The sequence below is a fragment of the Acromyrmex echinatior genome, chromosome 7 (genome assembly GCF_024713525.1).
Source record: "Acromyrmex echinatior isolate Ae372 chromosome 7, ASM2471352v2, whole genome shotgun sequence".
Taxonomy (NCBI): domain Eukaryota; kingdom Metazoa; phylum Arthropoda; class Insecta; order Hymenoptera; family Formicidae; genus Acromyrmex; species Acromyrmex echinatior.
Window position 1 is genome coordinate 4395753 of NC_141858.1, and position 12501 is coordinate 4408253.

General features: G+C 29.2%; 1 protein-coding gene across 1 annotated transcript in view; it reads left to right on the forward strand.

The window, feature by feature from the left end:
* Nucleotides 1-12501, forward strand: part of LOC105148821 (sodium-dependent nutrient amino acid transporter 1-like) — an 81992-nt gene that overhangs the window by 57506 nt on the left and 11985 nt on the right. The window lies entirely within an intron of this gene.

Below are 12501 nucleotides of genomic sequence, written 5' to 3' on the forward strand. Positions count from 1 at the left end.
ATATAAAATGAATATATTACAATGATTTGTTAACTCTTTGAAGCATACGTTTTTTTTAACCTTTTTCTGAAATTTGATATACGGGGGTTTTTCATCCAATTTTTTCCTCTAATATATTTGGATCTTATAATTAAAATCCTTCAAAATCTTAGAATTCGAATTTCATACACAATTCATTTTAATTAAGAATTTTTAATCCACCATCGTGAATCCGCCATTTTGAATGCAATATTTTTTATATTTTGACTTTGGATTCGTAATCTGAAAAATTCCTTCCCCCCCCCCCCCCTCGTATATCAAATTTCACAGAAAAAGATTAAAAAGAAAAATATATGCTTCAAAGGATTAATAATCATTGTAATATATTCATTATATGGATCCAGTAAAGTTCAAAACGGCGGATTCAAGAAGGCGAAAATAAAATCTCAGTAGAAATACATTACTCAAATGTTGAGATAAGAAATAGTATTTGAATGTTGTAGGAATGTAAATTTTATGTTGAAATATAAATTTTAGCTCAAAATTCTTATAAAAATAAATTTTTGGAGAGATTTTGAATGAATTTTAGAAAGATTTCTGAAAATTATAACATTTATTTTATGCATTTCGTTTCCACCATTTTAAATCAATAATTTTGAAGTTTGAAAATCGGATTAGTGATTAGCGATCGCAAAAACCCCTTACACAAAGTTTCAAGCTGAAACGTTGAAAAACCTGATCAAAAATGAATTTAAAAAAAAAAAGTATTTTTTTAATCTTTGTTTATTTATAAAACTGTTACAATAAATAATAAGGACTACTGAATTGTTTTTTAATAGTCTTTTACTTCTAAAATACTAGGAAAACACAAAAAACCAGTCCTGAATGCGTCAATTAGAAAATAATTGACCAAAAACTGAAGAAGTTTAGGTGGTAACGTAGGTTATCATCATGTTTTAAAGGGTTAAAGAAATTAAAAATTAATTTCGTTTTTTAATAATTAATAAGATATATTTAGTTTAATTAATTATGAATAATTCCACTAATGTATACATTTTTGCGAACAGATTATTTGAATACGGATTACATTGGCAATTATTTCGCTATTTACGTATTCTAGTAAATTATTAATGTTTATAATTAATATTATACGGTGTAATAAATTGGTGATAAAATATTAGAATTAATCATAATACTTTCTTGTATGATGTATTCTTCCGCCAAAAGTAATTCTTCTTCAAAATGAAAATCACGAATCATTCCCATACAACACTAACGTTGAATCAATATCTCAGAAATGTTTAATTGTAATATTGCGAACATTACAGTAACATCGCGAAATGTAGATTCAATGTAGATTCAATGAAAAGATGTTGTAAAATCTAATATCCGTTGAATTACAATGTAGAGACGTTGCAATTAGAGATAATGATTTGAACCGTAATAAGTTATCCGAGTTACCCGGGTACTCGCTCATTACCTGAAACATGCGGGTAATACCCGGGTACCCTGGGTATTAGTCGTACTACCCAGACGAATTACCCGATTATCCGTATTACCCGAGTACCCGTATCAGTTATATTACCCGATGATAGATGTTACCCAAGTTTTTGTTTTTTGTCAATAAAATGCTTTTTTCATGCATTAATGTCAAATCTTTACTTTTTACGATCACACATTCCTGGAGCAATCGGAATTTAGACTAATTTAGAGTTAATCATGTTTTATCGAAAAAGTTGGGTATGGAAGTATGCCGTTCCAACGGAAGAGGAGACAAAAAGCAACTTGTAAAATATGTGACATAAGAAGATCACTTCTGTGTGAGATGTCAGTAGTTTCACGCCACCAAGTAAATGAGAAGCATAAATTGGTTTGGGATAATATTAGAATTTTAGATATAGAACAATCATTAGTCAAAAGAAAAATTTCTGAGATGATATATTGTATATATAAAACCAAATAAGTAGTATCAATAAGCAAAGTGACACTGAAGGTTTGCCTGATGTTTATTTGCCTTTTCTAAAAAAAGATCTCTCTTACTTAAAAATAATTCTAGAATAATCTAAATGTATTGGGAACGTCCAAGGGAGTGGAAAATGTTGTTTAAGGAACTATTTATTCAGCAACTATTTGTTCTCACACCTTTACTCGGGTGGCCACTGTTGTGCGTGCGTGCGCGCTCTCCTTCTGCGCAAGCCCCCCGCTACACGCTCACACAACACTAAACTTTTGACACATATATAAATAGCAGACACACATGAAGATATGAACAAATAATAATACACAATGTCACGACGGATTTCCATCTGCGTGAGGAAAGTGCTTAAGATTCATCATTTTGTCTGTAAAACAGGTAACGAATTGTTAATCTTTATCAAATTGACTAGAAGATATTAACGATAATATAATATTTTAAATTAGTATCTGGAAATTCTTGTTCTACATAATTTGCAATATGATAATTGGCGCTGCAATCACGTTTTACGATGTACTCTTACAAGAGAAAAGAATGCATTTTCATCAAAATAACAACGAGAACTTAGTTGCGCACCTAATATATTTATATTTTTGACCGCTGAATTTAATGTCAGATTTATGCAAATTCTGTTTTATGGATATTTGTAAATTTACTAAGATTGGCCAGATTATGGCCGAAACAAAAATCTAAATTATTTATTAATGTAATTATATACTAAATATCACAAAGAATATCTTGTGTTGGTGGTTTTATGCTCTTCTTTTTGTTAAGTTTTTTATTATTGATTAACATCATATTTCGAAAAACATAAGACGAAATTATTGAAAAATAATAAAAAAAAACGTTTTCCACCATTTGAAAATTAATTTCCTTATTTTCCTAAGCGGTCACCCATTCGAATCTGTACCTCCGCATGGCATGCTTGACTTGTGCGATTATACACGAACTGCTATGGATGATCTATGAATACTAAATGTTAGTGGATGTATAATTGTAACATATAGCTATATGTACAAAGACGTCACGAATCGCAAACAAACAATATCACACGCACGAGTATTCTGCAGGCGCGGCTGATTCTCGCGTAAACATATACGAGGACAAGTCAACAAGTTCTTAGAAAATCTGTCAGAGGGCACTCGCAGTGTCATGTCACATTACTTTTTGACAAGTAGCATCTTTCAGCTGATTACTATCAAATTTTGAGCGGAATTCATTGCGTGGTTTTATTTCTGTAGACGATTAAAGCGAACAGCCTTTGTGTTTTTTTGCAAAATGGAAAAAAACGAGTTTCGTGCAGTGATCAAACATCTACATATGAAAGATTTAACGCCGAAAGAAATCAAAACCGAGTTGAATAATGTTCATAGCACATCTGCTCCAGCGTTTGCGACTGTATACAATTGGTAGAAAGAATTTAAACGTGGTCGTACATCCACATGTGATGCACCTCGTTCGGAACGTCCAATTGAGGCTGCTACGCTAGAAATCACCGATAAAGTCCACGATATTGTTTTGACTTATCGACGAGTGAAAGTGCGAGTTTGTTGAGGCTACATATCACATGGCAGTGATTTCAATTTTATACGAACAATTGGGTATGAAAAAGCTATTGGCAAGATGGGTGCCGCGTTTGTTCACTGTGGACCATAAGTGCGACCGTGTGACAATTTCAAAACAATGTTTGGAGATGTTTCATGTCACGTAATCCAGATGAATTTTTGCATCGATTCATTACTGTGGACGGAATGGATCCATTACTTCACACCCGAGACAATGGAACAGTCAAAACAATGGATTTCACCGAGTGAACCAGAAGAAGGCGAAGACCGTGAAGTCGACCGGAAAGGTGAAGGTCATAGTTTTTTGGGGCACGCGGTATAATTCATATGGATTACCTTCCGTCGATGCAAACGATCAATGGCGATTACTATGCAGTCTTACTGGATCGTTTCAACAACATTTTAAAGAAAAAACGTCCCCATTTGGCGAAGAAAAAAGTGCTCTTCTATCAAGACAATGCATGGGTTCACGTGGCCGGCACCGATGGCCAAATTTAACGAATTCCGCTACGAATTGCTTCCCCATCCAGCATATTCGCTAGATTTAGCCTCCTGCGACTATTTCCTGCTTCCAAACCTGAAGAAATGGTTCGAAGGAAAGAGATTCACCGCCGAAACAGAGACTTATTTTGAAGAGTTGAACAAATCATATTAGTCGGACGGCTTGAAAAAGTTGAAGAATCGTTGGATCAAATGTATCGAATTAAAAAGAGACTATGTTGAGAAATAAAAATGAATCGATCAAAAAAAATGTGTTTTACTATGATTTCTAAAAACTTATTGACTTGCCCTCATATTATAATTTACGATGTCCTTTTAGAATATTCCGGATGTTACACACTGAGATATTCATGAGATCGCCTTTGTTAATCTAAGACAATTTGAGACAATCGTCAAGATAATATGTGCTGTATAAAGACAATCAGTAAACACATCAAAGTATTCGCGCGGATATACAACTATGGAGTCATATAAAAAAAAGCCTTTTTATTCTTTCATGTATAAAAGGAATAACAAATCGGCAGAATTTTGAAGAAACACAATATACAAATTATTTTCAAGTCCCCAAGAAAGATCGGGCAAATCTTAAGGAATTCAAAAGATCGAAGGCCTTTATCCAGTTTTACAGACATGTATAAGATATCTTTATCTAATATCTTGCGGGAAAAATATACATCGGTGAAACTAGGAGAACAGTCAATCATGAAGTACAGTATTCATGAAAAAATATCATCGCAATGACAGACTAAAATATATCAATCAGCATTGGCAGAACACTATATTTAGACGGGATGCCAAATACTGTTTTGATAAAACAACTACTACTATAGCCATAACGGCATTATATTTTTCAAGAAGCAAGACTTTAGGAGTTTAAAACTATTCAGAACTTAAAGAGGCATATAAACTATGAGGTAACTTCGATATATATGCCGCACCTATCAAAAACTTAATTTATTAAGTATTATTTATTATGTTTAAAGTAAATGAACTAAATATATTAGTAAAAACTTTGTACTGTCTACTATAAAAAAAAATTAGAAATCCGAAATATTTATTTTTCATAAAAAAATAAACTTTTTGAAACCCTTGCATTTTTGCCGTATACCCTATAGGGATGGAATATATGGCTACTCATAGGGAGAAGGGGAGTATGTACGGCTCGTGAAAAATTTATAAATAATGCATATAAATAAGACATAGTAACTTATAAAGTGTATTTATAAAGTTTTATTAAGAAATAGAAGTGGTAAATATATATATATATAAAATAATAAATAATAATTACAATCTTCCTTACATACATTACATATATTACAAGTGTATGATATGAGATATATATATTTCATATAATGCGTTTATTGCATTTAGTGCACTGAATTCAATCTGCGCACTTTGTATGCTTTAAATATAAATCCCGCTCGCTAAAAATGCCGCATATTCCTGTTACAGGTTATACAAGACAACAAACTAAACAAAGAATACGAAAGCAAAGCACTTGTATTTTACTATACAACATGTCTTACTATTCCACTACACGTATGTATCACGAAATAACCGCTAAGTCTATTACACGCCCTACAGTAATCATTTTATGTAGACTTTAATTTATGATGGCGTTACTTATTACAATGACAGATTCATTAACTCACAATAATTTCATTAATATTAACAGTAAGAAACTAAAATCATAATATTAATATAAGATAAAGACATGTAACAGAATAGTTGCAAGAAAATTCCCTCCACTCCTTCTATTTTTTTTGACTTCACAACGAATTTCTCGGAGTTACCCTAATGTAACAAAAAACAAAAGACTTCTCCTTCTCCCTTTTCTTCAAAACTCTTTTGTAAAAATTTTTCTCAAAAGCATTTATATAAAAGGAATAAGCTTCAAAGAGCAGCTCAATATCAGCGTTCTTCGTCTTGATGAACTGGATGGCAAGATTGACGAAATGTTGGTACGTATTAGGAATGATTCATGATACGGTGATAATTCGCAAATCCTTTGGCATTACAACAAAAGTAACAAAAAGAGTAACAAATCATTTCTTTCTAAGGCTTTCTATTTATACCTATATGCTATTATAACCCTATATATAAGTTTTAAGCCGTAAGAAATTGACCAATCACAGTCAAATGTGCGAATACTAATCGATTATTCTTAATCAATTTCTTAAGCTTTAAAGCTGAGGTAGTGATTTATTGTAAAAAGATCATGACAGCAACGCATTTTAAAATCAGTAATGAGTAATGGGATAACAAGTTATTTTTTTATAAAAAAACAATGATAACGGTACGACGTTGTTTTTACGAAGTTATATTCTCAACCTTGGTATTTTTGACAGACTTTTTAGTGTAAAAGTGAAAATGAGAAGATAAACCTCTAATGGCCTTAATTTCAGGGTCATAATTTTGACATATAATGTCATTTAAAAGATTTTAATCATCAGTCGGATACCTTAAATAACGCTAGCAGTATTTTAATAACTTTTATAACTTTTAGCGGTATTTTATAACTTTTAAACATTATATGCATATATAAAATACATATATAATTATATAAATACATATATAATTGAAATATGTAAATTTTCTAGCTCAAGATTGCTAAGTAAAAATTAATAATTGGAAAGATTAAAACACATAAGCAAGTTTATGGGATCTTTAAAAATAAACTAATTTATTACAACATACATTAAGAATTAAACTAGTTTTTATCTATAAATTAATCGAAAACATTTCGATTGTACTAAGTCTTTTTCAGTCCATATACGAAAAGTAAGAAAAAGAAATCATAATAAGATTCATAATAATAATTAAATCATAATAATAATTAAACATTGGAAAGGAAGATATAATATATCAAAATCATAAAGTCATATCACAGGCTGAACACAATAAATTTGACATTACAAATAAAATTATATAAAATTGATAAATCTTTAACATCATCTTATTGTCAAGTGAATTTAACTATTTTGTTAGATGACAAGAAAAAGCAGAGTCCAAAGTTAAAATTTATCCAAAGTTAAGTTAAGATATTTATATTTATGACCTATTATTAAGGTCATTTTCAGAAAATTGAATTTGCAAAAATTCAAATAAAAAATTAAATAAATATAAAGATCCTTAAGCTATGAATATGTGATCAAGTATTGAAGATTTTATGTGCATGAATCCATTCAATAAGTTATCATATTAGGTATATCATAAACGTTATTAATGTTACATACCTATATATGTGCGTGCATGTGTGCGTGTGTGTATGTACAGGATATCCCGAATTTAAATATCTAAACTTCGGGAACGTGTAGAAGATCGATAAACTAAGAAAAAAAGTCCTGTAAAGATGCTCGATTTTTGCTTCGTTTTAAAAAAAAAATCGCAAAAAAGACAAAACGTAATTTTCATTTCTGTACTTTCTTATTACTTATTCATATTGTATTTATTCACTTATTTAATGTAGATATTGTTCAAAATGTTGGCCTCCTACAGCAATGCAAACGTTGCATCTAGTACGGACAGCTCGTGTTGCAGCTAAACACTGATCTGACGATATTTGGTGTACTGCAGCCTCGATTTGATTTCTCAATTATTCTCTTGAGTTGATTGGCGATGAATAAATTATAACTCTACACGTTCCCGAAGTTTAGACATTTAAATTTGGGACACTCTGTATATATCGTTTTAAAATTATCAATGAAGTATATATATGTATATATGTATTTTTTTTATTTCATTTAATTAAATGTGTAATATTTAAAAATCTGGATATGTAATGACCCCAGTAACTGTAACCCGACCCCACATATGGGGTTAGTCGTTACAAGGTGCACGATCTTATATCTTTTATTAATACTAGAAAGTTGATTATATAATTAAATTATAAAAATAATTTTTATGTAGTGTAAGCATGTGACTATTGCAAAATGACCTTACGGTTTATATTTTATTTACTAGTTATGTGCAAAAAATTTCTAAAAAAAACTGTATCAACTATTTCCGGTCTCCCCTATATAATTATTGTTATTCCATTTGCATAGGCTTTACATCTTGTTTTATTAATAGAATCTAGAAAAAACGAACTTTGTTAACTTTATTAAAATACTTCTGTTCTTTATTATTTCAAATGCAAATTATGCAAATTTTAACATGTCACAAAAGACTGATGCGCTTTTTATAATGTTTTAATGAAATTTTTAATCTGTTTATAAAATATCCCGCGTTTGCGATATAAAGAAGTACATTTTAGTGAAATAATTTATTTAACAAAATGGATATCCCCATCATTTATAAAAATTTTGTCGTATATTTGAAATTTTTAACAGATCACTCTCATGAATCTGTTATGAATCTATTATATCAGCTATATGATTTATATATTTTTATAATGAATTTCATTGAAAAATTACAAAATTACACAAAGGTACATTGTATGTACCTCCTTAAAGGCAACAGAAATCATCAATTGTGAGGATGCTATTAAAATACATTCCTTAATTCATAATCAGTTGAGCGCACCAGTTTTTTATGATATGTTAAAATATGCATGGTTTGCATCTTAAATAATAGAGGAAAAAATCTTTTGTAAAAACATTAATATAGTTTGTTTTTCAAATTCTGTTAATGAAACAAAATGTAAAGACTAAAAAAAAAGTAAATAAAATGACAATCATTATATGTGCTTGCAACAAATTATTGTGTTTTAACTGCTTCTATGATATAAATGTCGATTTAAAAGTTAATTATTGTTAATTGCTAAAACAATTATTGCAAATTCTTATATCAAATATTCACTAAGAAATATAATAAGTTTTTTAAATTCTCGTTTTCTGTAGAGTATTAATGATGCTAAAAAATATTTTCTCGAGAATGAGTGAATTCTGTGATTTACTTAGCACAAATTTTAGTGCATACTACACACCCAAAAAGTTGATAGGTGATTATAGACTGTCGAGCTTTTCTTGTAAGAGAAATATTGTTAGTTTTGTAACCATATACTTATATGTTACTATAATTATAATCTACATTTATTACTGTTATACTATTAGTGATAATAATTACATTTACAGTGACAAAAATGATTATGATCAAAAATGATTACGATTACAATTATTATAAAAATGGTTGAAAGTACCATAACAGTAACCGAAATTACTATTATAATCATTTTTTAGACAATTAAATGATTGTCCGAAAAAATATTTAACTATAATTTATAGTAATTGCAATTATTTTTATGGAAACAAGAATAGGAAACAACTATATTTATAGTCATTTTTAAGTGGCCAATTATATCCATTTGTTAATAAAGCTATATATGTATATAGTTATTATTAATAACATTATAGTAGTAATAATTATAATTATACAATAATAAAATGTAATTATATAGTTACAAATATAAAAAAATTTTTCAGTGTTCCCTTATTAAGCAATATATGAACTTACGTCTCAATGTTATTTATGTTGTAGCGCGATTCTTCGCTCTTGGGAGAATTCGTGGACAATATCATGAAAGTGAAAAGAAGTCCACAAATGACGAGGAATATGAAAAGATCAGTGGCGGGATGCTGCGGCGCGACGGCGCGTATTTTTGAACTCGTAATATTGAGATCTTCCTCCGCAGGAGCGAACCATGTAAATTCGCGGAAGACGAAGTCCTATAACTTATAAAATTGTAATCGCAAGCCGGATATGTTACACATAATGTAACGAGAAATAAGGAGTTCGCATAACTCAATTGTTGTCGAAGCGATAACAAGTACATCATAACTATAACAGCTAACATAAAAATATAATGATAGAGAGAAATATTACTGTCAGTTTCTTTTACAAACGGGTTAGGTGTAAAATACGTACTCGCAAAAATATTAAAATCTGCCAAACAATCAATTGGACCAGATAATACACATCGACCAAATTGTCCATAATCGATTATCATTCACTGATCGTCTTCGGACCGATTTAAGAGTAATTTTCTGAAATATACGATTTTGTCGTGCCGCGTCGTATTGTGTCATTTTTGTCAAGAAAGAAGATCGTTTAATTTTTTAATTGAAAAGTCTGACAAAGGCATCGCGACATCGAATTGACAGTCATTTTCGTGTGTATGCGAACAGTTTTATGAATCGTATCTTTAATCTAATAACTAATTTTTCTAATAGTGATCAATTTAATTAGACGCATTCAATGCATATTAGAGCCGTTGTTACACAAATTGATGTAAAGATGTATATTTACTAAATAAATATAGAAATGAATTAAATCGCAAAATTCTTAACATTTCATTGTTTGGTTAAGTAAAATATGTATTATATAATTCGGAATACTTGCATTTTACTTTTACATTCAGATTAATCAGTATACAACACGATTTTAACATGAGCTAATGCGCACTAATGCGTTCAATTGAATTCACTACAAGTTTGACACGATTACACACAAAATATTATACATGGAATATTAACACAAAACTCAATGTAAAATTAAAAATAAAACAAGGGCTACAAACCAAGCTAGATCTTAATGCTGAATTAACTACAAAAACATAAATTCATTAAAATAAACGTTTCAATTTTAATTAGGTCATTTTCAATGTTATGATAAATACATTTAAAATTAAATATTCATTTAAATTACAATAACATGACAGTCCGTATAACGAGTCAATGTAAAATCTTTAAATAACTAAAAGAAATATAATAAAGATATTTGCGCGCGTTTATGTTTCTGATTTAATGTTGGATGAAATTAGTTTATTAGTTCTATCTAGTTCTATCTATATATAATTCTATATCTTTAATCTGTTTACATCTTGCAAATGAATACTTTGCTACATCGTTATTATGCATAGGTGCGCCTTCAAGTATATAAAACAGATGCAAAGAATATGAATATTTTTTATATAAGTTAATACAGATATTATACAATCGACAGTCACATAACAAAGACTAATTATTCCTACATAATACACTTTATCCTGAGGATATCCCAAATTGTCCCATATTGACAAAGCGATCCCGTGAATATATCATCCGAGATATTCAAAGAAAATATTGTAAAATATCGTAAGAAATCATAAAATATCCTATAATTATCTTAAAATATTCTACCATATTTAAATTCTTTTATCACACAACAGTTTTCTAAGAAATGTCCTAAGGATGTCTAAAATACAACAAAGGTTTGCAGTTGGAAAGTGTCAGAATTAAAAGATTAGAAGTAAAGAATTCCCTAGTTACTTTGGATATAAACGGTACGACATACTGCGTATCAATTAAGATATATCTTATACGAAGCTTATAAAGATTATTATATTAAATATTATACTAAGGCTGCATTTGAAAATATTATTCAGGTGCATTTGTGTATCATAAACAATACAAAAAGATAAATATAATAGGCTAATGAATGTCAGCAACGATAAACAGCGCAATTATTTACTGGACAATCAATACTCAGATATTAGATTGATGTCTTCTTTATTTTGAACGTTTCGACTCTCTTTGGAGTCCTCAGTAAGAATGATACAAGTATAATTAGCTCACATGATCATAATGTTTAAGTCACTCGCAAATTGACAAAGATGCAGCGTTGTTAATCATCACGGAAGCATTACACTGAAACTTTGTTGAACATATTGAAACTTAAAAAGTAGAATTGTTAAAATCAAATATAAAGATTACACATTATTAGAACACACGTCCGTGTACGATGACGTGTCACTCAGATATGCAACTTGTGTATCATTTTATTCTTGTTTAACGTTAAATGAACAACAAGGATAAAACAAACAGAGGCATTCGGGTAACGTTTGTGAACGTAGTCTAAGAATATATAAATTACAAAGATGTGACATATACTTTTCAAATTAATCTTTTATTTCATTATATAATAATGAGACAATAACATATTTTTCGCTTCCATAATATGATAACCTAAAACATTTCCCTTTTATTTTAAATAACAATCACATATATACACATGCATATATACTTGTGATATCTCATTGAGTTTCTTTGAAATTCCTCGGATGTTGTTTAAGACATATACTGACAAAGTACTTTTTATCGTATAGAATCGAATTTTTTACAAGTACTCGAACTCTAACAGGGTTGTTAGCGAATACAAAAGAAAATATTCCTTATTTTTCTTGATTTTCCCAGTCATTTTTTGAAAAAAATTCCCTGACTTCAGAAAGAGAAACTTTGAATAAAAACAAAAAAAAAGTTAAAATATTTTATTTTACAAACAGTATTATAAAATATAAATATATATTTGGAAAATGAAATAAAGTATAACTTTTATTATTAATTTTAAATATTTTATGAATATTTTTAACAAAAATTTCGTTTTGAATAAAATTTCATATGATATATATGCATTTTTACTTTCGAGCATTTCGAACGGTACAAGATACATTTTAGCATTTAATTATAGTATAGATACTCCTTCATTCTTCTCGATCTTGAACGT